This window comes from Anser brachyrhynchus, assembly GCF_964034855.1.
Source record: "Anser brachyrhynchus genome assembly, chromosome: Z".
Taxonomy (NCBI): domain Eukaryota; kingdom Metazoa; phylum Chordata; class Aves; order Anseriformes; family Anatidae; genus Anser; species Anser brachyrhynchus.
The window spans coordinates 45,033,127-45,060,385 of NC_137697.1; the positions used below are offsets into that span (position 1 = coordinate 45,033,127).

A 27,259-nucleotide genomic window follows, 5' to 3' on the forward strand; every position below is an offset into this window, starting at 1 on the left:
GGTTGAAAGCTGCATTTTTTATATTTTTTTAAAATTTGTTACCTTAAAATTCTTTTCTGTACTGTTTGGAATAGATATTTTTATTCCTGTTTCTATATTTTACTATTACCATCAAAAATGTTTCCTTCCCTAGCTGGAATTCATTTACCAAATTCATGAATTGGACACTTCTCACAGAAATTGTTTTCATAAAATAGTTTTTTTCTTGTCTTCTCTAAAAGAAAAATAAAAGATGAGAAATATGTAATTTCAAGTTTTGAAGGGGTAATTATAAAGAGTATTTTACTTTATTAATACACATTTTAATAATGAAGCTTTTAAGTCTATGAATAGTATAGTTATAGCAACAGAAGTCTTCTCCCAGTGAAGTAAATGAGAAAATTATACCATGTTTGATGGGTTTTGGTTAAAGCTGAACAACCTCACAGCTTGTTTCTGGAAAAACAAGGTATTTCATGGAACGAAACCAATGATCTTTTGCACTGTCACAACTGCATGACAAAAAAACGTATTTAACATGTCTATTTTATTTGAATGATAATTTAGAATACATAGAACATACATATTCTTTGAAAAATTATCTCATAAGTGCTCACATCCTGACAGCATGTCAATTTCCAGTGGAATCAAAGCATGTCATTCTGTTTATTTAACAGAAATTTATTTTGTACACTGCAATGATGTGTACTTTACAGGTGTCTATGAGTATCCTTTCTATCTCAGGTATTCTGTAACAAGAAGCTGAAAGGAACCCTCTTTATATCACAACCACCTTTTTCCTATCTGACATCGCAGACAGCAGCATATTACAATGCACAGTGCCATGTTATAATGCCATGTTAAGAGAAAAACTCTCCAAATAAAAGGAGGTGATGCACCATCACTTCACTCCAACCATTTTATAATTGCCGCCTCTTGTTCTCCTACCAGTGCATTGCTTTTGATGTATGTGCTGTTGCTGTCACGGTGATCTTGCAGCTACAGCCTGTTCCCACTGGAACTGCAGCCCCTGTAGGCTGTATCACATGCAACAACAGACAGACAGATGTCTGGCTGACGTGACACCTTTCTTTTGAGTTTTGTTGCTATTTTAGAGTCTTATGGTAGTTTCTTATCTCCTAGCAGCCGCCTGAGGAGAGGCAGTGGGCTATCAACTGCAGGGGCAGTTCTTCCCTGTTACACAGCCAGGTCAGGGCTTAAGCTCTTAAATTTTAACATTTAGCAACAAATCTGTCTTCCATTTCTCTGATAGCCTCATTATTTCCTAGAGAATAAAATGTTGTTTTCATGTCTTCTGCTTGTTCTCTTAATCAAACTGTCTTTTGGAGGTGATCAATCTGCTTTATTTTTTGTCAGGATGGTGCAATTTTTAGACTCGCTGCAAATGGTCCACAAAAGTGCTAAGATTATCATTTTCAAGGAAGCATGCTGATACTAGGCAATTTGCATGAACCTTTGTCCCATGAGTCAGGGCAGAGACTACTTCCCATCTGTTCACAAGTAGGAAGGAACCAGTTCAGGCTTTGGCTTTCAACCTAGCAGATGTCTCAGCTGCTCTCCATCTCTCATGCATTGCAAAGGACAAGAGAACAACAGCTGGGCCAATTGAAAAGGTATTTTTATTCTAGCTGGGGAATAAAAATCTGCTGTTCTACCTGGTGGAACTGAAACAGAAAGACAAGCAGAAACTACTGTGCATTACAAGAGGCATAATATCACTGGGGAGCAAGTCCTGCAGAATAGGATTAGGAGAAAAGATATTTCGAGTCAGATATATAGCTCTAAAGAGGCACTCCAAAAGCTCAGGCAGATGCTGGTTTCTAAATTGACTTCCAAATATGGCTTATTTAGGACTTAACCCATGGAAGAAGTATGCCAGAAGTGATCTTTTCCCCACAGAAGATGCTGAGGGAACATCGATTTTCATAAAGGAAAATATTTCTTTAGAAAGGTTTTGAGCTTTCATAACAATGAAAAGAACTGTCATGACTCAACCCACACTCAATCATCTACAACAAAGCTGGTGAAGACATTCAGCTTCAGTATTATATTATTTTGCTTTTGGGGACAGCATACTTCAGATAGAATATTTAATGAGCACAGCCTTATTTAACTGATCAGATCCATGTGTCTTTCCATTAAGGTCTTTCCATTTGGTTCAGTCACTGGTCTGCAGCATATGATTTCTCCAAATACCTTAGGATTAGAAAGTGATATATCTGTTTCCAAGAAATATATATATTTTTTTCATAACAAGCCTGATGTATCACCTCCTTCAAACTAATAAAGTAGCTATGTGTGAATTTTGTATAACACTGGGGTGTATTTTTTTTATATGTTTTGTGCTTTGGAAAACCTTTTCCTAACATTCATATATTAAACCTGTGTTTCTTACACATATTTTTAAAATCATGTGGCTAAGAAAACTTCAGTCCAAAGTTTCACCTATCCTCTAGAATGCTTATTCTTTCTATTCCAGGGTGAATTATAAGCAAACAAAAGGAAACTTTTTCATTGCCTTTGAGGAAAAAGCGTACTCCTGGGTACCACAGCTGCTTTAGGAAAGCAGTTTCAGTAGGCTAGCTACCATGCCTATGGTAAAAGTGACACAAGTAGTTGGCAAAAGGAGTAAGTTTGCTTTGGTGTTGCAATGAAAGGACTAGGGCACAGTGCCATGGATTGCTCTAAGTGACTGGAGATTCACAGTTCACTTTCAACAAAGCAATGACTGTATGGAAATCAAATTTGGAAAGGAACATATTTCTGTACAGTTAGATTTAATCACAATCTGTAAATTCAGAGCTTGAATTTACAAAGACACATAGATGTCTAACACTCCTGATCTGTTTGATTTAAAATTCTGTGTGTGGTATCACAGTCTTCCAAAATTCCAAAAAATTGAACCAAGATTTCTGTATTTCATAAGTCATAGGTAAAAGTACCGCTTATTGAAAATTCAAGTTTTCACACTCTAGAGAAGTGCTGAATACCTAACATTTTGAAATGAATTATATTTTGCAAAAACGTCAGGTTCCAAATCAAATATTCCATGGTAGATCAACACTAACATTGCCAACAAAAGTGAAGTGCAAGATAACAAACTGCCTCCAAACACTTTCATATTTTCAGTCAAGAATGTGAAGTGAAAGAATGTTAAAAGACTATTCTATGAAGTACTCTTCTACATTTAATAACCAAACAGACTAACAAAGTTTTAGCTTTGAAATTAAACAGTGTATAGTAATAAGAGTGTATAGAACTTATGCTTTCTGAAGGGGAGAAGAGGGAGGATGAGTCATGAATCCAGTAACATGGATAGGTCAGTATCTCAAAATCCACTAAGAAGTCAAAATGACAAAAAGTCAAGTCTTTTTGACATTCAGCAAAATGCAACTATAAAATTAGTTGTCTTGCCTGCAACAGAGAACCTTAGCATGTCCACATGCTCTGCCATGGGGCAGTAACTTGCAAAGTCATTTTACAAACCATCAAGTCATAACTTCTCTACCTCAGACTGCAACCTCAGATTCCCCTCTAAATGCTTCTTACCTTTACTTATAGCATCTGAATACCACTGAACATCCTTTGAAAGAAATAGAGAAGTTCAAATAGACTGCAAGCCCACAGCAAAATTATTCTTTCCTCCTGTTGAATGTAGTGATGAAATCTTCCATCAATTCAACATGCTGGAATCCAGTTCCTGTGGCTTAATTGGTGAGAAAATTAGTCTTATTTTCACAGCATACCAGCAGCTACAGATGCCAGAGCTTTCAGTATTCATTATGCCTGCTTTCCTTTGGCACCTTTTATGCTGCACATTCTTGTTCCAAACTTGTTTGTGGGTTTCAACCACAATGGTACAATGGTATACGTTTACTGGCATACCAAATGATCTTTGAATATAGTATAGCTTTACTTTCACAATATGGAAGGGAAGGGAATTTTGCTTTGCTCTTGCAATGTTTTTCTGGCTATGTGTTTTCCAGTATAGGTACCAAATGCCCAAAGCAACATCTGATTATCACAAGCCTCCTATTGATCTCCATTAAGAGAATGCTATATATCTGAACAGCTGTCCTGGTTCCAGTTAGGACAGAGTTAATTTTCCTCCTAGTAGCTGGTAGGGTGCTATGTTTTGGATTAGGATGAGAAGAGCGCTGATAACATGCTGATGTTTTAATTGTTGCAGAGCAGTGTTTACACCAGGCCAAGGACTTTTCAGCTTCTCGCTCTGTCCTGCCAGCGAGCAGGCTGGGGGTGCAGCAGGAGCTGGGAGGGGACAGACCCAGGACAGCTGACCCAAACTGGCCAAAGGGGTATTCCATACCATCTGACGTCATGCTAAACAATATATAGGGGTGGCTGGCCGGGGTGGGGGGCCGGCTGCTCGGGGATAGGCTGGGCATCGGTCAGCGGGTGGTGAACAATTGCATTGTGCATCACTTGTTTCTTACACATTATTATTATTAATACTATTATCATTATCACTATTATTATTATTGTTATTATTATTTTCCTGTCTTAATAAACTGTCTTTATCTCAACTCACAGGCTTCACTTTCCCGTTTCTCTCCCCCATCCCAGAGAGGGAGGGGGGAGGGTGAGCGAACGGCTGTGTGGTGTTTAGCTGCCAGCCGGGTTAAAACACAACAACAGCACACTGATATGTTCTTCCACCTATCAGAGAGACGGGGTGATAGCCAGCTGATGACAACTAATAATGATTCCACAAGATGATATCTGTTACATATGACACCATCTGTGGGTCACACAAGACAAGGAGGTAAACCCTATGCCAAAGATTGTAACTATAAATGGCATGTTTAGCCTAAAGAAACATCTTCCAAGCATCTTTAGTATCTCTGAGGTCTTCATAAACTTTATTTTATAACAGCTTATAAACATTTATTTCAAGCCTTGCAGTATTTGAATCACTGCTTCAAAGCTATAGCAATATAGTAAGGTTTGGATTATTTTCTTGCTCTGACTAAGCAAAGAACATTTCATAGTCAGCTGAGAAGGGGTGAAAACTTTCAAATTGTACTTAGATGCCTAAGTCACACTACAACAAAAGTCAAAACACATGCAAAATTTATCTCAGCAAGACAAATCTAAAATGATACAGGAAAATCCAAAAAGGATTTCAATAGTGTTAATGTGGTGGAAGTAAGTAAATGATCTCACTGTCTTCTCTAGAAGTTGTTATTTTCAAGTATTCCAAAAGTAGGAAAAGAAGTCAAAAGGATTGGGACTAGATGCTAGTAGCCAGCACCATGAGTAACTGTGATCTTCACAGTTCCTCTCACCTGAGTTGCCATACTGTGAGGCAAGAATGGTTCACCTGCCAGTGAATCTGTTCCTGAACCTTTGCAGTCCAGAACATTTAAAATGTTATTACATCTCAGATGTTTTAAGTGACTATGAAGGAAAAAAAATTTCCAAAACCAAATTAACCAGAAGAATGGAAGAGCGTTTTTTTCCTTGGAACTCAGACTGCTCATGAATATGAAATTCCTTTTTGGTGATATTTGGTAGTATCCCAACGTACACTGATTTTAGAAAACTTAGGCAACCCAGTCGGCCTTTTTTTTTTTTTTAATTTAAAAATTCACACTGCTCACACCATTCTTTCTTCAAGCATCTGCCCTCCAGCTCACTTCAGTTGCTACTAATGACAATAGCGAAGTGAAATTGAGTGCAGAAATCTGCTTTCAAAGGAAGAAAAACAATTAGTAATTGCCTTGGATTAGAAAATTCTCCTTGACACATATTCTGAAGCAGCTATATTTTTATTTATCACGAGCATTGATAATGAGAGTCATCATGGACTAATTGTGGCCTAATTGTAGACTACTCTTTCTTTCTTCCTTTGAGAGAACCATCTATAGAAAACAGTCCAGGATTTCAGTACAATAGTCACAAGTCCCTAGCCCATCTATAATCATAGCACAATATGCTTCTGTAGTCAGACATCTCTCCAGCTGAAATTCCCACCTTCAGCAGCTTTATTGGCTTATATAGATATCAATGGGTTATGTAGAAATCTGTGTTCAAGCTGCAATTTATAAACTCGGAAGTGTGATCACACTGATTCATTGAGGTAAGAACTCTGGGCCAGAGCAGAATGGGAGTTCTGAAGATTTCTCTCTCTCTTTTTTTTTTTTCTTTTTTCTTTCTTTTTTTTTTTTTTCACAAGAAGCAGAACTGTATAGTCATTTAAATGAGCCAGCCATGGGACATCTCCAAGTTCTTTTTCCTTCTGTAAATACCTGAAATGAGAGAGGGAGGGAAGACATCAGCTTGAGTTCTTTCTGGCTGCCAGAATGCAGACAGCATTTCAATACACTCTTAAGTGGAGAAGGGTTTTAGAAACTGCTGAGCATTACCCACAACAGCTGCAAGATTGATCCAGAGCCTCAATGTTCTTGCTTCTCATCTCCTGTGATCCAGAGGGGGAGTCCAGGGCCATATCTAGCACACCAAACACTTCCACTTTAAATCTACTAATATAAAGCATATTTTCCAGAAGAACCTAGAAAATAAATGACAATTGCTAGGATTTCTGTTGTGAGCAGAACCCACTCTATGATAGACTTTTCCAGCACTGTTCCCTGTGTTCTCACTGAGGAGTTCAGAGGCTTCAGCCGACAGCACAAGGGCTGTAGTTCATACTTTAGTGACATCAAAGAGGCAAAAGTGACTCCAAACTCTGGTTCAAAGTACTTCTAGTAGCCAACAGCCAAGTTTGAGATGAAACCTGTAAAGCTATCTGTAAGTTTGTCATTATATGCAGAAGACTGACTACAAAAGACATGTTCCCCCAGACAGCAAAACTAAATGGGCCGTGTTTTTTTTGTTTTTGCAGATTCTTCTTTTTATGTACACCACAGCAGTTCCAACTCGTAATTCTCCTTTTGCCCATGTCCTCTATTTCTTCCTTCTCCTCCTAGTTCCCTTCTGCAGATGCAAAAAAACTAGGTGCACTAACTAGTGCCTTGTCTCCCTTGTAGCTTTTGTTTCTCTGGAAATTTATCTACAAGATTGTTGCTCCCATTTTGAATTTCACTGAAAAATTAAAGCTGGATAAAAAAAGTAAGGGAAATGGGCATCGTAAGTGCACAAGCTTAGTTTCTTAGCTAACCATAAAAACTAAAGTTTCTACAATAGCGAGATGTATTCAGCCAACTCAATCACTCTCTAAATAGTAGGGAGTAATTCTGGTTGTGAAACCTTGATTAAGCAATATGTCAGTTCAACAGGCAGATTTTTTTTCCTGTGTCTTTGTCTAAAGAGAGATTTCTGGCGAGTATGTGTGCTGGGCATGGATTTTTTCCACATCCTCATAACAAATTCTAGGAATACAACACTGTCTTGTTTCCCACCCTTTCCCACCCCCTTTTGGTTGACTTTTCAGGGGTTTTGTTTGCATTTTAAGGAATTCATATTTCATTGATTTACACATTGTTAAGCTCTATTACATTGTTCTTCCTAATTAGTGTTTTCTTCCTACAGCTTCAAGGCAACCAAACTGAAGTTCATTTTTAAAGCAGAGGTTTATATAGCAGAAGATTCACACGACTTGGACAATTGATACCATATTTATCTGAACAGTTGCTGTTTCAGTCAGCAATTCCTGAAACACCGGGATCACAGGATTCCTTTAATGTAGGTTTCTTCTTAATACAGTTGAAGCAAATCTAAAATCTTAGATAAAATGGATCAGCATTTTTATCCAAGTTGTAGGGAAAGAAGGACAGCTATTTAACTATCTGTTTTGATGGCCAGTCTGCTAAGTGACTAAAAAGAAACTATAGCAATAAAATTACTGAAGTGTGCTGGTACAAAAGAAGAAACTTGTTATTTCACTAAAGACAAAAGCAACACTTATCTCCGTCCTCTTTTCCTAGCTATGTCATTCTGTTACATGTTTTTTAGACATCAGATTATCAGATTTTCAGTAGCTAAAACACAACTGCTTACAGCAGTAAAACTGAGGCTGAGCCTACAATGGAAAATTCAGTTTTTCTTTGCAATTGGTTGGCATTTGTGGTAGGTTTTCACAGCATTAATATTAGTGCCTTTTCAAAGTGCCTTAAAAAAAAGTTCTGACAGTGTAATTTTACCAGGAAAGTGGGTGAGGTTTTAAAATATGAACAGAGAATCAATTTAAGTAAAAATAACAAAGGGGCCAATGGTCTGGTAGAAGCTACAAAACTTTAGTACAGCAGTCTCCACTGTTAAATAACACTAATATAATAATTGTTCAGGCATAGTTCTAGAAATTCATTACTTTTCCGTTTCATTAAGTGTATCTATACGAACCATAAACACACATTTGTGAAGCACCACTATATTATAGACCTACGGATGGGCATTCAGTAAACCACCCTCTGTGAAATTAAAAAAAAAAAAAAATCACCTCAACTTTTTGCTAATTTTAATATGTAATGGGCCTAGGAGAAACAGTTTCTACAGACAAGCTGATTTAAAAAGCAGAAAATTGAACTATTTAGAAAAGTGTTTTGTCCAGTTAGACTAGCTCATACATACAGTAAATCTCAAATTTTAACAAGGAACTTATTGTTTGGAAACAGAGCAGGGATTTTAAAGTGTTTGTCCATTTATACCTCATCCTTGGATATAATTATTCAAAATACTTAGATAAACATCCTAATATGATTTACGATTCTTACTGGCAAGTTGCTTTGGTTCTTCATTTTAGTTTCATGTTTTAGAAATAGAGAAAGACCAGTATTTACTTAACACACATGTATTCTCACTCACATACACCGGTTTGGGCCATCTGTATGGCAAAATAAGTAAACTGAGAGCTCTGAGATGGAGAATTAGTCACAGTAAAATTGAAATTAATTTTGTTTGTTAGACGTGCTGCTTTCAAGCTTAAAAAAAATAAATCTATTGTTAAGTATATGCAGTTATATATACGTGCCAAGAATTCTGCCTGTTTCTTATGGCTGTGGACATGAAGGACCATTTTCTCCTTCAGCTTTACCTAGTTAACATTGACTTAGCTTATTGATTAAGAAATGCGGGAAAATTATGATCTCATAAGTTTTACATACAGAATATGTACAGATAGAAATGATAACCTGCATAAGGCCCATACAGAACAAACATTCTTTTGACCAATATGCAGGATTTACCAAATAAGTTCACAGCTAAAAATGTTTAAACAACTACTACTATTAGTTCATTAAACAAAATAAATATGTGGAGGAAATTTATCGATCCTGTTGTATCATTTGCTATCTTTATCAATATTCCTTGTGTAAAGCTCTCTTTAGGTGGCTTGCAACATTGTTCACTAGAATATATATGTGATTTTTTTTTTTTTGACCGTATTTATGTAAAAGCATGCCCTGTTAAATTCTTTCTCTTTCAGCTTTTAAACTGAGGAAGATAGGAAAAGGAAATTATTGTTTTGGTAGAAAACTACTCAATGTTTAAAGAGTAGGAAATTCCCAGAAATGTTTTAAGCACACATAAATTTTCATAGTAACCATAAAAAAAGCCAAGAAAAAGCTGAAGAAAGTTACCTGAAGGCAAGTAACAAGCGAGTGTTTGGAGGAAGGGAGTCAGAATGGAAGAATCATAGAATCACAGAATCATTAAGGTCGGAAAAGATCTCCAAGATCATTGGGTCCCACCATCCCCCTACCACCAATGTCACACACTAAACCATGTCCCTATGCACCACGTCCAACCCTTCCTTGAACACCCCCAGGGACAGTGACTCCACCACCTCCCTGGGCAACCTGTTCCAGTGCCTGACTGCTCTTTCTGAGAAGAAATGTCTCCTAATTTCAAACCTAAACCTTCCCTGGCACAACTTGAGGCCATTCCTTCTAGTCCCATCACTAGTTACCTAGGAGAAGAGGCTGACCCCCAGCTCCCCACACCTTCCTTTCAGGTAGTTGTAGAGAGCAATGAGGTCTCCCCTGAGCCTCCCCTTCCCCAGACTAAACAATCCCAGTTCCCTCAGCTGCTCCCCATAGGACTTGTGTTCCAGGCCCTTTACCAGCTTCGTAGACCTTCTCTGGACTTCCTCGAGCACCCCAATGTCCTTCTTGTAGTGAGGGGCCCAAAGCTGAACACAGTACTCAAGGTGCAGAGTCACCAGAGCAGAGTACAGGAGGACAATTGGACTACATTGGCTAACAGAAAATACTATGTTTAAAATGGTGCAGAGAGGAGTACAGAAATCAATGTTGAACGGGATCAGGTAAAAACCTCAGCAGACCCTTCTGAGAAACAGTCATAGCAGAAGCACTGTAAATGATCTATAGCAAGAGTGCTTGCTAGTAAGCATGGACAGAATAGCCCTGTGCTGAACAATGCTTGAAAGCAGAAGACAAGGTAGGGAAAAGAATTAGTCAAAAACAACAATAAAAACTAGAAACCTAGTCACTTATGAGGAAAGTGATGACGATAAAGAAAACAAGGAGACTATAAACAGGCAAAAAACAAAGATGATGGGGCACTACCCATGTACATCACATTTCTACTCCTAACAAAAACGAGAATTGCACAGCTGTCTACTGTAAGGATATTTTTTGGAGTGTAATCTGGTTAACATATGTTCATAGAAATGGGGAATCAGTCACTCTTTTTCCCCAAGTAAGTTCTTTCCTTTGAGGATTACTGTTCTGCCCACTGCATTATAGTTATGTGCTCCAATGAAGATCACTTTAAATCATCACCTACAAAAACTGTTTAGCTTTTTGGTAATTTGAGACTAGCTGTTGCAAAAAAAATGGAACATCCTTGTATGACAGAAAATACTCCTCACATAGAGGAGATGGATTCATTGCAGACAAGGCAGAAGAACAATAGACTCACTATTAAAGAAAGGCATAAATAATTGAGAATGTCTGCAAAGGGACTAAGTTCTCAGAGAATCTGGCTTTTAGCCACTTGTAAATTAAGTGTGAAGAGCACAGAAATAAGAGCAAACAAACCTGAAATTATCAGGAAAAGGAACAGCCAAATACTAGTTCCATTCAGGCAGTCAGGATATTAGCCCTAGCTCTAGGTGAATCATAGCACAGACATTTTCTATGAGTTTGTAACAGCAGACTACAATCTTGTTTCACTGCATGACCTCTGTGTGTGTGTATATATGTGCATACGTGCACGCAGGCCTGTGCACACGTATATTTAAAATCAGGCATACTTCAGCATCTGGTACATGAGTATAGGGCACTATTCATAGTCTCCATTTGGGGGTAACCACAGAAAGTCCAGTCTGGAGGAACATGTTCCACGACATCTATGTATTCAAGCCCCTATGTATCTTCATACATTGTGTTCACAGCTCCCTAGCCTCATGCAAGGCCTCCTATACTTCAAGGCCTCACAGCCCTTTTCTTCCAAGAGCTGAATCTTGGAAGTTTCCAACACAAGGCTCCACCTGCTGGGACCCTCACCGCTCTTAAGCTGCAGGAAACTTGAGACTCTCATTTCTCCTGGAGTCTAGACACCTTTTGCTGATGCTATGAAGAAAAAAAAAATAAATAAAAATCCAGACAAATTTAGGACAGTTCTGCCTTTCTCAGGAAGATCTGCCCACTCTGAGAGTGGGCAAGCCCATGTCTGTAAGCACCTTTCCCTCTTTTTTTTTTTTTTTGCCTCCCAGATGGGTTGTAGGAGGAGAGAGGAAAAAAAGTGAAAGAGAAAAAAGAACAGCAACCAGTACCATCTCTGGAGGTGACACATTGATCCTGTCTGTGGGCCCCTCAGCCCCATTTTCGCTTTCTGAAAGAGTAAGATACTCATCCTGCTTTATCAGTGTAAACCCCAGGGGCAGAGAGCTCACAGCCTGTGCCCTGTGTAGGACATGCAGGTCCTGACAACTTACCTGGTCCACAAGCAATAGTCCTTCTTACTCCACAGAGTTACAGCTCATCATCAGCCTTGTTGCAAAGCTCATAGCCCTGAACAGACTTACAGAAAAGAGGGATATTTTGTTCCCACCACAGTAGCTCAGAACACTAGAGATTTCGGGTTATGTTCACATATCAGTCTGTGCCACTCATTCTTCCCTCTATCCTACAAGGACTAAAACTGCCTTGCTAAGAATCAGAAACATATTCACTTGCTGCAGCTGAAAACCAACTCAGCCACGAGTCACAGACATCAGTCAACCAGGGTCTCTTGCTCCAGTAGAGGTGATCCCCGTTACTCTCGTGCCCTACCTCATTCGTATGCCTTTGTCTCAGGTTTCCTTACAAATATTTGCCCTTGCACAGTGAACAAGAGTTCTGGGGAACCTCACTCAGGGTCAACCAGTCAGTCAGTCTCTCTCACCCATACATCTCCTCTCTTCTTCCCCTCCCTCCCAGCTAACATAACAGTATATCTCACCCCAAAGCTCAGCAGGGTTTCTGGCTAGAAATCCATCACGCCAGTGGAGCTTGTCCTTTAACACTTTTCTGACTAGCTGCTGCCAAGGTGTGTTATTTAAGATAAAAGATTAAACAGGGATGAAAATGCCCTTACTAAAGTCATTGCAAATTTTCTGGGTGGCATTTATGTAGAAATCCAAGTTGGACCTTTTCCTTTAGAAGTGTGCTTAATAAAGAGGTAAATAACACATATCAGAATACAGACAGGCACTTTGTGCATGTCCCCCCGATGGCATCTTCTGCCATCAGTTACCGCAAAATGCAGGGACATGCCAGAAGGTACTCCCAGAGACACAACCCTCACAACAACCATTTTAGATGTCTTTATATAGTTTGAGAAACATTCAGCAGCTACACTGATTTGCATTTTAAAAGTCAGTATATTCTCTAAAGAGTGCTTGGTTTGCTTCTGTTAAAACAAAATAAAAAAAAAAAAAAAAAAAGAGACAATAGCTCCTCCTTTGAAAGGATACCTTGAACGAAAGAGGAAACAGCCTTTGTCCCATCTAAAATGTCCAGTTTTACATAAAATAGTACATCATCTCTGTCACTTCAGCCCCATGCAGTTTTTGGAAAATAAATCAAAAATTGCTGAGCTTCCATTTTACAAGAGCGGGTGGAGCTTACAGTGGTGGTCAGGCCTTGGCAGATCTCTGTTACTGAAAACTAGATGGTGTGCAATGATGGGAGTGATATCTTAGTGTAACCACATGATTTCCTGTGGTTTCTATGTTAATCCCATTTCTTTCATTGGCTTTTTTTTTTTTTTTTCCCCCTCAATGTCTCTGTTTGTGTGTGTCTGTTAGTTTTGGTCTTGTTGCACACTTCTGTAAGTGTATGCGAGATTGATTGCTTCCCTTTTCTCTCAGTCTGGCTGTGTTTCCCTGTCTTTTTGTTGCATTTTTTTCTGACCATAATGATGTGGTCTTTCTGGAGTCCATGTACCACTTTCCACGAAGTTTAGTCATTACTTGTTAGAGGCAGCCCACTCACCCCAGTCTGTCATCCTGTTCACATTCATGCTCCTAGTATAACTGCAAAAAATGCTAGCATGCTAGCTCTGTGGAGCATGAATGAGAAAATAAACTCTTTTTCCTTTGCTCATGTTCATCTTACCTTGCACTGAAAGATTTACTTGCCCTTGGAAGGGGCCATGCTGCAGCATAAATCCTTTTACTAAAAGCAGCCCTAAGTAAAGTACCATTCCTCTGCAGGGAGATCCAGCACACTCCAGCCAGTCATGGAGTGACCTGTGGCAAAGTTGTGTTGCTCCTTAACTTAGGCACCCAGAAAATGTGTGGTTTCAGATTTTGTGAGGTTAATCAACCTGCTGTCAATATGCGGGAATCCGTTTCACACATCACGTACCTGTATCACTCCCTAACTTGTCAGCATCTCATTGTTTAATATAAATGCTTATTTCTGAACTGTTTCAAAACTGATTATTGTCATTGTTTCGAAGGTAATACTTTAATTCACTCATTAAGTTCAGACACCTTTACCATCAGTGCATGAATAGTACTGCCAGGAAGGGTGGCCAAGACAATCTGCAAGAGCCAAAGACTTTTTCCTATGTGACTTCCACACCTAGCCTACTGCCAAGAGTGATTTAGGTCATACTTACAGTAGCAAGCAATTGCACCAGTTTACACTGGTATGCTTAATAATTTTCTTTGTGTAATTCATTACTGCAACCTCTAGATGAATGACAATTTAAGCCAAACATGTTTTTATTTAAATCTCTGTACTGCTGATGTAACCATTTTGGGTTCGGATATGGAATCTTCTGCTCAGGAAAGATTGAACTTTAGTTACTCTCATAAATGTCAATGGCTGGCAAACAAATTTTGCCTAAATGTGAGCATTAAATGTCTCTGGGCTGTGTACAGCTCAGATGTACCGCCGTAACTTTTACATTTTTTAAGGAGAGGCTGGAAAACAAGGAGAAGACAGAAAAAGCTCCCAGTAATAGCACACAGGGAGTGTGTCCAGCATGGACCAAGTACCCAGCTGTGGCAGTAGATGCCTGAGGGGACTTAGGCCAAGGTTCCCCTACAAGGATTTTGTTTTATCTTATCCTCAATTAAGCTTAAAAAGACAATAAAAAGCCCAGCGTGAACTGAGATTACAGGAAATAGATGTTCAGAGAACCATGTTTGCCTTGCGGGCTCACGAGCTCGTTGTGATCTCTCTGCGGTCCATGCACAGAGCACCTCCTCCGTGGCACAGCGCCGCGCTCCTTCCTTCGGTGGTCAGCAGCAGGAGCTGCGCCTGCTGGGCCCTGCTGGCTGCTCCTCTCCTCCTCCATATCCGTAATTATAACCTGTTTCTGCAGGTCTTTCCTCCCACTCTTCAGGCCATGTTTTCAAGCTCGTCCTTTCACTAGCAATGTGTACACCGAGGAGCACCACCCTAAGAGCAACTGTGAGCCTCTTGGGCTGGATCCAGGTTGGATGTGTTTGATTCACCGCTCCATTGAGCTTTCCCTTGGCAGGGGAGGATGAAGTGGGCTTATGGGCTCTAGCCACTTCCCTCACAGCCTCGAGAGGAAGGCGTGTGCTTGGCAGTGTGGTGCAGGTGACACACCAGCAGGCACGCTGCCCCAGCCGCCTCTGACGGACAAAGTTGTTCCCTGGGGCTACGGAGAGCTGCAGACAAACTGAGGCAGCTCTCAGTGAAAGGAGACAGGGAGCCTGCTGTGAAACCACAGGGTCGCTGACCAGCCCTGGTGCTCGTACAAGGGATGAAGCAACTCCTCAGGAACCTGCTGCCAGAACTGAGCACACAGCTGCAGCAGCCCCTGGTCCTCCACAAGCATGTGGTTAGGTTTTCACATTGACAGCTATACCAGCCCCAAATACAGTCCCACAATCAGAATAATCTGTAAGCGTCTCTCAGTTCTGAAATCCAGCACTGTGAAGACTGGAAATCCAGCAACTTACAAAAATTTATATTATTCAGTGTGTATATTTTCCAATTCTTACATAACATTCCAGAGATATACTTTAATTATGACTTTTACATTTTAGCTTCAGTTTTACTTTACGTAATTATAATGGGTATATCCCACACACAGACTATGTATTTTGCAGATGTGAAATTTTGTTATTATAATGTGGAGGGGAAATGGTTAAACTAATTGACAACATAATGTGAAGTAGTTAAATTCATCAGATACACTGGAGGTTTGTTATTTTTACATCTTGTTTTCCAAGTTATCACTAGTATCATTTTCATAGCTTTTTTTAAAAAAATATGAAAAAGCAGATTACTGAATATACAAAATAGTTCAGAGTAGTTGCCTGAATGCTGTTAAAAACAAGGTTAGCAAAAGGTAATACTTATAGGAAAATTACATTAAGGACATAAGGGACTAAAGTATGTCTGCAAATTACCTGCAATATCCCAATATAATCACATTTTTACTGGGAAAAAATGTACTTCGGCAACTACTATTTTTACTTTAGTTTTTAAGACCTCAAATGTAGAAAATAAACCAATGTACATACAAGTACTCACAACATATGGTGCGTATTCCCTTGCTAAGGTTGTGCAGGTATCCACTTTTGGAATATTATTAAAGGTTATTGATATAGTACGAAAAAGGTCCAATTTTTTCCATTATCCATCTGTGGATCCTCCTCTCCGCAAATTTTCTGTGACCAAGTTAACTTTAGCTTTATGACAAGCTTTCTAGACAGCCTACAAACAGTGTTATCAGACTCATCTAATGCAGTGCCCAGTTTATGGCAAAGGGTCAGCTACTTTCCTGCAGCCAGGTAGTCCATCAGCACAAACCCCACAGCAAGCTGAGTACAAAGCCTTTATGTTCAAGTTATGACCGTAGCATATGAGACACACCTGCAGTGGTCCTCAGTATGGCTGATTCTACAGTGATGCCTTTGACTGTCCCATACACTTTCCAGACATAATTACTACATTAGAATTGTTTAACTTGAAGTGGATTGTTTACTGCACATCAGCACAGCTAACCAGATAGTGTAAACAATGGCTACGTTTCAGAATAGAGTATTCTGAGTAATGTTAAGGAAAGCAAGCTGTTATGTAGTCTGAACTGAATTGTTTATGATACACTAGACATGGTCAAGAACAATTTCCACAAATAAGAAGCTTTCTTTTCTGATGACTTTTACTGGCAAACTGATAGATATAAAAGAAGAGCCTGAAATAGATACCGTTGCATACTGAGTAATCCCATTAACTTAAAATAGAAATACCCGCACTTTTAAATTATTTTTTTATCTTCACATTTGATCAAATTCAGCAGTGCAATGAAATGTCAAAGGCAACACAATGCTCCTGGTTGCTTGGGTCAGCTAAGAGCAAAACGGTTCTCTTTTTCCAAGTTAGGTTGTTGCAGCCAACATAGTTCTCTGTGATCTGTCAGATCATATTGCTCCCTGCCCCTTCAGACCTCTGTAATACCTGCTGTGTGTAGGGATCAAGAGTGGGTACCTCTTTCTGCTTTTCTGACTCACACATACACAAGTCAGAAGAGGTTTTCATTAGTATCTCAGAATATTCTTCTTTCTGATCCATGTTGCTTCTGGTATGTTCTGCTTTGAGTTGGGAGTTTGTACTACATAGATACTAACCCCTTACAGAGCTATGTATGAGTTCCTGTGATTGACTTTGTTTATTTATACAGAGCTGGTAAAAACAAGCAATCAAGTTATTGGCTCCTTACTGTTATCAAGGTGCAAAAGAGATTTAATTGATCTTGTATTACAAGTTGAAGAAGTTTTTTTGGTGGTGGTTTTTCTTTGTCTGTTTTCACTAACAGTTATGCTTAACTGTTTCAAACTTATCCAAACCTGAGTTTAAATTGTTTAAATTTTCCAATTTTTCTAGGTCAGTGTTTTGCATTGCCCTACCTCCTATCATCAGGCACAGAAGAGTGGTTATATATTCCAGTTTTTATATTTTTTCATACGCAATTCAAAGGAAAAAATGTGTGAACAAATAAAACAGGATATCAAAGCTCCTACCACTACAATAACCCTGACAAAAACACACTTTCAGGCCTACCATACAAAAGCTCTTCAGCACTGTAAACATTTTGTCACTACAAAGAGCAATACTTGACCACTTTTTGAAGACAGGCAATCCTATCTGAAAGAAATGTAATACTTTTTTAGACTCCCACTTAAGCTTTGTACGTGCTATGATTGTCAGGTCTGTAATTCCCAGCATGTCCAGCTCTGCTCTTGAATCAACAGTAAACAGTGTTCAGGTGGCAGGAGGTAGGTTTTGTTCACTAACAGCCTTGTGTTATGTCCTTCATGTGCTCCCACATCTACATGTGCTCTTCTGGCTGTGAGTTCAACCCCTGAAAATATAATTTGCACGCAGTGTGTTACAGCCTGAAGCTGAGCACACTGTCTTATCCACACAGAACTGATCTTATGTGAACTTTCTTTCCTCATAATATAACTCTATCAAATGGGGATCAGATGTAGTCCTGGCAATAAGCAAAGACAAAATACAGATCTTACACACTTGTCTTGATTTTGGAAACTGAAATCAATAGAAGTTGTCCAGTGGTCTAGAACAATAATCACAATTAATAATATAACCCTAATAAAATTACTTCATTTTATTTGCTTAGATTATTGAACTTCCTGTCATGATTCTACAGAGATGAAATTTTCTTTTCAGCAGAGGGCTTGTAGATTTAGAAATCCCTTTCCTAGAGAAATAATGGGCAGGATTTTCATAACTAATAAGGAGAAAATGGACCTAACTGAGCCATTTCCCAGGAACCCTGCTCTGGTACTCCAGAAGGATTTTAGAAATATGCACTTCTTTCACTTTCAATTTTTGAAAGGAAAATGTCAGGAAATGACACAATCATTTAGGTTTCAAGAAAATATTTATATTTCCTCTTGTTACATCTGAAAAATGAATAGTGCTTGTTGACCTAGCCTCACTCAGCACAGGCAGGTCTTTCTTTCTAATAAATTTGCTATCAAAATATAGATGGTAGCTGTACATCTTCATGTGCAATGGAAAGACACTTTCCCTGGGTGCACGTTATCTAAACTGTGTTAGCTGAGTGGAACTGTGGAAAACCAAAGTCCCGTACACTGAAAATTAAAAGCTGTCCACACAATCTCTGGCATATCCAGCAATTGATATACATGCTTGACAGGACAGGGAAAATAGCTTTATGGTTACTTATAGGTAGATTGCATTTCAGCAGTGATAATGATTCGTCATTAATCCCTGCTCTTAAAATCTAGCTGCTAAAATGAAAATGTATGTTGGCAACACTCATAAAACTATTACATGGGAGGCTCTCCTATTCTGCTGTGGGAAAATCAGTTCAACCATCAGTCACTGCGTAATACCTTGGTTTTTAATAGCTCTATTATCATTTATGACAAAGTGGTCTAAGCACGTTAGGAAGACTCTAGGAAGAGGTAATGAGTTTTACTAGAGTAACTGATATACTTAGGTACTCAACTTACTGAAAAGGATTTACCAAATAGCTTTATGAAGAGGAATTAAACTACCGACCAGTCCTCCTCCCTTTTCCAGCTACTGATTGGCATGCTAAGACAGGAACAATCCATGCATGCCCAAACAGCCATTGAAATTGATTGCAGAAAGGGTGTTTTTCTCTTGGTCTTGGTGGATTTCTATGTTTTTTGTTTTCTTTCACTCTGTTTTGGGAGGAAGAGGAGGACTGAATGGATACGGTCTTCAAGGGAGATTTGAAAAAGACTGTAAATCAAAAGGAAATTGATTTCTTTGCATGCTGCCAGTACAGAATCATCAGATATGCCCCTGCTGTACTTCTTCACAAAGAGGTGAAGAAAATGAGATTGTTAAAGTTGTGTTTGGCATAATCCACAATTGTTTCTCTAAATTTGAAAACTTATAGTTGAAATTGTCAAGGAACAAATATACCCTCTATTTAGTTTTCCCCACATGAAACAAAATGCCCTGTAAAATAACCTCCATCACAGTAGACTTTTGGCAGCTGAGCTTCCAGCATGACTATTTCATTGCAAGAAAATGCACCCAGAGTTACTGAACAGTGTTGCTGGGAAGAAAGCAGCATAAACCAGCTTTCTGCTCTTGTGGTGAAGGCAGCCAGCCATATCCCAGGCTGTAGTAGCAAGGGTGTAGCCAGCAGAACCAGGACAGTGATATTTCTCTATTAGGCACTAGGGTCAGCATCATGTATGGTGAACTGTGTCCAGGTTGTGTCTCACTAGCATAAGACCAACATGGCTATACAGGAACAAGTCCAGCTGTCTCCAGGATGGTCAGGAGGCTGAAGCCCTTCACAAGTGAGGACAGGCTGAAGAAGATGAGATTGTTTGACCTGGAGGAGAGAAAATTCACAGGAGACCTTACTGCTGCCTACAGCTGATCCCGTTGGAGGGCAAAGAGAAGATGGAGACAGACTTTTCTCAGAGGTGCAAGGACAGGCAGCAGTAGGCAAAAGTTTCAACATAGGAGATTCCAACAAGATTATTTTTTTTTTCCATTGGAGAACATTTGAATACTTGAACAGCTGCCCAAGAAGCTGTGGGATCTCCAACCTTGCAGATATTCAGAACACAACTGGACACAGCCCTGAGCAACATCATCTAACCATATCTCCCTGCATGCCCTCTAATTTTTGTGATTCTGTGTATTAACCAACATGTTCTGCTAATGTTTCTGAGCACATATAAAATAAACAAATAAATAAATCCTCTCTTGATCTTTCCTGATGATACATCATTTGTATGTTAGCGTAACTTCATACTTCACAAACACTATTTTATCCTATAATAGGAACTAATGGGTCTTATCCAGGGTTTTATTTTTATTTTTACATCGTGACAGCCATCTAAATATAAAATTATAATAGTGAGCTGGCACAAAGACTTTTTATTCTGAGATTTACAGAGACCATGGCTCATGCTACAGTCCAGAGGGATGGGGATGCCTGTAAGGTTTATTCCATTTCACTATAAACCCTGTATCTTGGTTATCAGCACTAAGCAGCTACAAAGGGCTTAGCAAGAGCTGCTGATCCTATTCAGGATCTGTTCAGTGCTGAGCCACAATGTTTTTCAGTGCTGTGGCCATGCTACTAGTAATATTGAAGTTGTTACTCAAGAGCTGAAGAGTATTTTCCTCCACAAACTACAAGGATAGTAGACATACTGTATATGTCTCTATTATGCAGACGTAGATTCAGCCTCCACAATGAAGGTGTACAGTAGCAATTTCCAGTGGACATACTGAAATAGCCACTTTGTGCTTGCTTACATTAGGATTTTATGCTGTTACATGTCCAGTTAGAGAAACATGCCTGTATACACGTGTCACAGCAGTGACTGCTTCAGGTAATAGCATCATGAGTTTAGTTGTATGCAGCTCTGCTTCAGGTAATAGCATCATGAGTTTAGTTGTATGCAGCTAACTACATCTTTCTTTATGTAAATGCACTGGTTTCTTTTTGAGAAAAAAAAAATCTTTTGGTAAATATGAGGTTGAATAGATCAAGAAACATTTCAAAGCATGTAAACTAATACCCGTTAACATACAGGTATGCATACTTGTAATGCTGTATAAGATTAATAAAATGCATTAACTAGCAATTGTGAATAATTATTTTCTAAACACTGTAAGCTTTCTAATCTTGATATACCATTCTGTAAGTTATTTCTACATTATCCGTGTGTTTTAGGCAAGATCTTTCTCAGTCTATGGCTTAAACTTCAAGACAAATTTATTGAATTGTGATTTTATTATTTCTGTCTGCTGCTATGCAACTAAGAACACATCAGCCAACCAGTGCTTACTATCAATCAAATTCCACAAAACCATTCCATTATCACCTCTGAACTCCAATTTTAATTGTTGTATAAATAAGCATTCCTCTAATTTAATAACTGCTATTTTCTCGATGGCTAGAGAGAAACTCAGGAAAAGTTGAAAACATTACACCATATGGCAAATTTACACTGTTATAACTGCTGGTGTAATTGTGTCACCAACATCTTATGATGCTTCAAGGGAAGAAGCTGCATTTTTGTACACAACCAAGTCTTTTGGTTGTCTTTTGAAGTTAACAATAATGGAAGTTGTTTGTCCACATCTATAGTAGGAGCTACAATGACTACAAATAATACTTTTGATAGGGTAACCCATAAGCTTAGGTCATAGGGATAAAGAGACACACAAAAAAATCACAGTTCTCAACTGTTTTAAATATCTGATTGTTAAAATTCTTTCACTGTATATTTTGCTACCTTGGCCACTGCAACATGTCTTTTTGCTTCATGACACCTGGAAATGGCCCTTTCTCAGGGAAGTAAAGCTTTGGAACAAGCAGACAGGAACATCTGAGTTTTGAGTCACAAACAGAAGAAAGAACTGCAGTAAAGAAACTAAGGCAGAAATATCTGAAATGACAAAGAAGGAAGAGAAAAAAGTGATCTTATGCCAACCGTTTTTAGGAAAGGAAAGCAGAAATGTTATAATACAGTCTCCTGACACTGAGAAATCCAAATGGTAAAGAGAGGAAACATCTCATTTTATATAACTGGCAACTACACAGTAATGTTTTATGGCCAGTCTATATAGGTTATGAGGCAACGTTCAAGACTCTGACAAAAACTGTCTAAAGTTTAAACAAATATAAAAAGCAAAATAAAATAGTTAAAATAAAAGACCCAAATCTCAACCAATGGTAACGCCTAGCCAAAAACAGAGTGACAGAATAGAAATGGTGCTATTAATGGTAATTCTAATTCCTCCTTTATGAGACTCACCCCGTGACTATCAGGCAAATACCAGGAAGAAAGCTACATTCTGCCATGTCATAAAGCCTCTAAAAAAGCATGTTATCACCCATAATAATATTACAGTTCTTATAGAACCTATTAAAGGACAACAACCAACGATGTTGCTTCTCAAAACCTATTTTATTAAAAAAATGACTGCACATGTATTAAACATCAGTGTGGCACACTACCAATTCGTTCTTGATATGTTCAGAAGTTTGGAGGCTGATTCTCAGTTATACCGAAGTAATGCTGCTAAAGTTGATCACAAGAAACCAAGGTCACATGGAATCAGCTCATAAGAATGGGAACCTCCAACTACATAAACTTTGTAAATTCATTTCTTTTTCTGTGACAAGGATACTGTGACTAATGTCACAAGATTAAAGTACCATAGGTCTGCTTTGATTTACATTGGAGTCTGAAGTGATCACCAGAATCAGACACAGGATTACAAAGATTAGGAACTCACATAAGTCTTTCTGCTGTCTCAAACTGGGGACAATTAAACATACTTTATGATGCAATGTTCCCACTCCAGCCTTTGTCATTTTTTCTCCACGTGGAATAGACAGTAAAAAATCTTTTTTCCCCCATGGCCTCATAGTGTGCAAAGCAGTTCTTTGCTTGGATGTTAATATTTAATTCTCAATATCAGTTCTCCAAATTTAAACCTATAATACCGATTTAAAGAGACAAGGCAAGATTTTTAAAACAATCTACCAAAAATGGAGAATCTCAATGAAAATCAAATCCATAACATGAAAGTATAGGCTAATTCAGGCACTGGTTATCAAGGTGCCAGAACAATGCTGCACCAAATCCCACAACTCCCCTGGAGTTTTTGCACTAGCCTAAGTAACATGCTGGGAGAAGTTACAGCACCAGTAGCTTTCCCTCTATATAAAACAGATGCATTTTCTACTGCCTTGTTGTCTAAGGCACAGCGACTTCAGCATGGGCCAGAAACCTATGCTTCACAGATCCTGTCTTAGCACTGATGATAAGTGTTCTTTGTATCTGCCTTGAAAAGCCCTTAACCTTTCACTCCCTTCTGTTCCTGCTAGACCATGGAGATAACAATGCAGACCTCTGAAGTCATGATGGGGGTTGATTAGTCTGTGTGCCAAAAGGGGAAAAAGAGAAATTGCAATGAAGTGTCAGCTGCTTGCATCGTAACACTGACACAAGAGCAGGAGCCATGGCAGCCACAGTTATCGATGCTGCAGAAATGACATCAAATCTATATTTTAAAAATAATAAAATAAAATCCAAAACTTTGCTGCAGAAAGTAGATCTGAAATTCTGTAGAAATCCAGAAGCACTGAAAATAGGATGTAAATTGTAGGAAAGAAATAGCTTTGTTTTCATGAAAGATGTAACATTAAATAACATTAACATGTTATTTACAGACTAAGCATATTTCAGTAAGCCAGGATGAAAAAAAATGAGATTTTGTATCAAAGAAATTTTTGGTCATGGCCACACACCCAGTCATGTTGTAGATCAAAGGTTTTGGGATTCTTTCCTGCAGTCCTTGGGATCTATGGGCTGCTTCTTGGTGGTCACTGACAAGGGCTGACAAATTTGTTGATCTTTGCACCAAACTAACTGAGTGTAAATTCCTAGCAAATGGTCTACAGATCATAACAAAGCTTACATCTCCCAAGCTAGACCTCTTGAAAATGTCCAGTGAAATCACTGCTGACATGTGTAGTTCTAGTACATCTGTATAGATCTCCAACCTGCAAAATCCCTGTGTAACAATCCCATCAGGCCCACAGGTCCAGACCCATTTAGTACCCACAAGCCTTTCTTCTGGAAACATGGGTAGTAAAAGCTGACTAAGCTATGATTCTCAGAATTATTTATTTTATTTTATTTTATTTTTTTGAAATCAAGCTTTATGTATCTCTTCAGAATACAAAGCAAGCAGAGCAAAGAGAAAATAAGACAAGTTGTTTTTATACATTTTTTCTTATTAACACCAAATTCTTTTCTATAAAGTCCATCTCCGGTGAGGGAGAAGTCTGCTTTGCTGCCAACTACATCAGTTGTTTGATGGTTCTTTTTCTCTCTCTGCTAGCACAGCTGTACTTCTGGATCCCAACCCAGAATCATAAAGCTGTAGAATGATTTGGTTTGAAAGGGACCTTAAAGATCATCTAGTTCCAACTCCCCTTCCAAGCCAGAGACACCTTCCACTGAATCAGGATGCTCAAAGCCCCATCCAGTCTGGCCTTGAACACCTCCAGGGATGGGGCATCCACAGCTTCTCTGGGCAACCTGTGCCAGTGCCTCACCACCCTCACAGCAAATAATTTTGTCTTAGTCTAAAAACCCTCTTTTAGTTTAAAACCGTTATTCCTTGTTCTATCACTACATTTCCTTGCAAAGAGCTTTCTTGTAGGCCCCCTTTAGGCACTGGAAGGCTGCTATAAAATCTACCTGGCTCCTTCTCTTCTCCACCTGAAATAGCCCAACTCTCTCAGCCTGTCTTCGCGGGAGAGGTGCTCCAGCCCTCTGAACATCCTTGTGGCCCTCCTCTGGACTCACTGCAACAGGTCCATGTCCAGGCCCCAGAGCTGAACGCAGTGCTCCAGGTGTGGTCTCACAAGAGTGGAGGAGAGGGGGAGAATCACTCCTCTCAACCCGCTGGTCACACCACTTCACCTGCCTTTGAAGGCGAGCTCAGATCCTGCTAGCTGCATGGCAATAGCAGACATTTCTGTGCAGGTCCAGCACATGAGAACATATACAGCAGTAACCACTGCATGGCTCTTGCAGAGCGCACAGAGCTATGGATTTCTGTGGGTACTTTAAAGCTAGCTCACGTTGTAGCTAGCTCAACACCAGTTGCATCCAAACCTCTGACTGCAGTGGAGAAATAGCATCAGAGCAGTTCTCACAAACATACACCCCACACATTGCTGAGAACAGGCTCCCATCTCAGCTCACTGTTTGGGCCAGCATTTTGCTTTAAGGGTCATAACTGAGATATAAAAGTCTTAAAATCTCATCTGGAGTACGACAGCTTTACTCCCTCATGCCTATCAAGCGTCTTCTCTCTGTCCTTATTTGGCTTTCTTTCTCTGCAGTAGCCTTTGACTTAAACTCCTCACAGTTAGATTGTTTGCCAAACAAACTAACATAAATGTGCTATTTGCAAAAATTTACACATTCTACTTCTTTGTCCACAGTGCATAAGTATATTTGCTTCACTAACATCAAGAAATACTCATTTCAAGAAGAGTTTTTAAAGATTGCATAAGATTTTCTACAGAAACCAATGTAATAAGCGAGAGTCTGTACCAGAGTGATGCAGAGCTGCAGACTGGCCTGAGCACAGCTGCATTAGCGCACAGATCCTCTCTTTCCCATCTCATTAATATTTCAGGTCATTCCACAGTGAACACTTATTCTTATGAGGCACAGCAATGTGCCAGAGACTGCTTTGTGGACTGGAATAGTACTGTTTCCATTCAAAGTCTGGTCCAGTTTCTCCATGGAAAGTAAAAGTGAGCTATCACAAAACCGAACTGCCAGCATGTCTTCAGAAAACTTCTGCTGGACTTTGAGAGTGCTAAGGAAAAATCCTGTGCTGCGGTATGGCAACTGGTGTGAATTTCCTCTTTTTGCTGTAATGAAGTTAGCAACATCCACAGATAGATTGACTTAAAGTGACTGCCCAGCAGTATTAAATTCCCCTTAACAGACTGACTTATCCCAGTGGTTTACAAAAATATCTCTTTGGAATGCCTCCAAACATACCAGAGATGCTGGCAAGCTCAGTCCCCAGAATAGTCCTCAGCTAGCGACTTCCAAGCTCCACACAAGAATCAAATTGCCTCACTTGAACACCGGTCTACATTCTTTTTTTGGTTGAAGACATTACCTCCCTCTTTCAGTGTAATTACGAAGAAAAGTTGTCTTCTTTTAAAATAAAATCAAATCCATAGTGTCTGAAGACAGACCCCGGTACAGGAGAGAAATCCTAGGCCAGAGAGAGAAACACTGTTAATGCGGCTTCATAAATATTGACAACACGTTGCTTTAGGCAGTATTGATGCAACAACAGCAACATTTTTTGTATGCACCCTGTCATTACCTTTGGTTAATAGTCTGTAAATTTGTGTTAGCTTTGATCGAGGTGCCCTTGTACAGGTTAAGAAGTAGCAAAAGCCAGTAGTACCTCATGACTTCTGGAAAATACCGTCCCTTCTGCCCACTCTGTCTCAAAGGTTACTGCCCCCATGACACAGAGAAGCAGAGCTGTGCTTGTATGCCAGCAGTGACAGGTTGTAGCCCTGCTCCTTTCTTTCTCATCATGGAGCTGAGTTTGGAGCTCTCACTGCCTTCCTGTGAACTGTGATAACCGCAGTGATGAGCCACCCCCTGCCCCACTGCCTCTGCCACAAATAGCTGCAACCTTTAACCGATGGACAGGACAAGCAGCAAAAGGAAATAAATAGCACCACGTGCCACAGCGAGAGTCAGGGCCTCAGTGCGGGTGAGTCAGCACAGCCCCAGCTGTACCAGCTATGGCGCTGGCTTTGCTCCTCCATTTACAGGCTGCAAGCCAAAGCACAAAGGGAATACTTCCCAACGGCCTTCATTGTTATACTGAGTGCAAAATAGCTATATTTAAGGCTTTTTCTTAAAACAGGCAGCATGCTGCTTCCCTTCCCCACTCCATGAAATGTTTCACAAGCCAGGCAGCACCAGGACTGTTTTCACGGTTCTTGTGTGTTCAGGAGTGTGGCCTTTACTTCCTGGCAGTACATCAGATGTTATTTCCACTGTGGTATTTCAGTACTGCTAAACCATGCTTGCAAACATCCACTTAGACTGTAAGTCATTCTATGCCATTTTATGCCATCTTTTAAATGTTTCTTTCCTTCAATCGATCATGCAGATACGTTTTTATTTACATTAACTTCTAGGAATATTTTTTCATTGTACAAGCACTTTCAGAGATACTTCTCTGTGAAGGGGGTGGTGGTTTTTCATTGATTCTCACTG

At 39.3% G+C, this 27,259-nt stretch overlaps 1 long non-coding RNA gene across 1 annotated transcript; it reads right to left on the minus strand.

Moving 5' to 3' along the window:
* Window positions 1-509: 509 nt before the first annotated feature.
* On the minus strand, window positions 510-26,628 carry LOC308185447. The gene is made up of 3 exons (XR_013943389.1): window positions 26,430-26,628; window positions 6,387-6,532; window positions 510-6,269 (listed from the first exon to the last, which is right to left on the minus strand). It is a non-coding gene; the product is annotated as an uncharacterized lncRNA (long non-coding RNA).
* Between the last annotated feature and the right edge of the window lie 631 nt (window positions 26,629-27,259).